Raw genomic sequence first — 1224 nt, forward strand, 5'->3', positions numbered from 1 at the left:
ATTAATTAAACCATACTATAGTCTCTTGATAAAATATTATGCAGTCATGAAAATTTTAATTATGGAGATCATAGCAATATAAAAACATAATGACGTGAAATTTTATGCACACTCTTGATTGCAATGCCCTAAAAATACATAATCATGTAATCAAAGAATGGAAGGGAACACATAAAATGGGAAATAGCTGTATTAGGTGGTGAAATTATTGGTGATTTAAAAAATATTCCACGCAATGTAATGTTACTATGTTCTTTAAAATATAAAATGAATACATAAAATACAAATACCATGGAATTGAGGGATAAACTGTTGGCAGGACCCGATAGACTCCTGGATTGCTGTACAGCTCTGAGTATCGTACGGAGCCCCCCTCCAGAATGGGTGACATCTCATTGGGCATCATGTCAATACTTAGGGAGATAGGACGTAGCTAAGAAGTCCATCTGTGGATTCTCAAATCCACGTTTCTTGGAGATGATCCAGAAGTGGTGCTCTTGAAATGCCTAGGCCAGGGGCTTGTGGAGTATCAGTTGTGAGGTCCAAGAAAAGTAGGGGAAAGAAGGGCATGAGTAGGGCGCTAGGGAGGTGATAATAAAGAGAAATGGTACAAATCAGAGTAGTCAGATAGTAGATGTGGGGAGAGTGAGGGCATTGAGAGCTTGAAGGACAGGAAGTGATGGCTGTGTTAAAGTTTCCATGATGATGGCATGTTGCAGGTTGTGACCCTAGAAGAGTGTGACTGTTATGGATGGAATTGTGTCCTCCTCCCCCAATCCATATGTTCAAGCTCTAAACCCCAATAATGGTATTTGGAGATAGGGTCTTTATGGAAGTCCTGAGGATGGGGTCTAATCTAATAGGATTGGAGTCCTTATAAGAAGAGGAAGAGACACCAAAGAGCTCTCTTCTCTCCACATGCACACAGAGGAAAGGCCATCTGAAGAGGCAGGGAGAAGGTGGCTGTCTATAAGCCAACGCTCACCAGAAATGGAATTTCCCAGCAGCTTGATCATGGACTCCAATCTCCAGAACTGCCGGAAGCCAGTCCATCCTTGCTGCTTGACACAGTCGCTGAGGGAAGAAACATCTGTACAGCATATGTTTCAAGGGACCTGGCGTATATGGCATACTGTTCTTAATATATTTGCTCCTCTTCTTAGTGCTATGTGTTTTAACCAAGGTCACCTCTCCAAGAAAGGTTGTTTCCCCAGGTGGGGATTT

The sequence above is a fragment of the Myotis davidii genome, unplaced genomic scaffold (assembly GCF_000327345.1).
Source record: "Myotis davidii unplaced genomic scaffold, ASM32734v1 scaffold210, whole genome shotgun sequence".
NCBI classification, from domain to species: Eukaryota; Metazoa; Chordata; class Mammalia; order Chiroptera; family Vespertilionidae; genus Myotis; species Myotis davidii.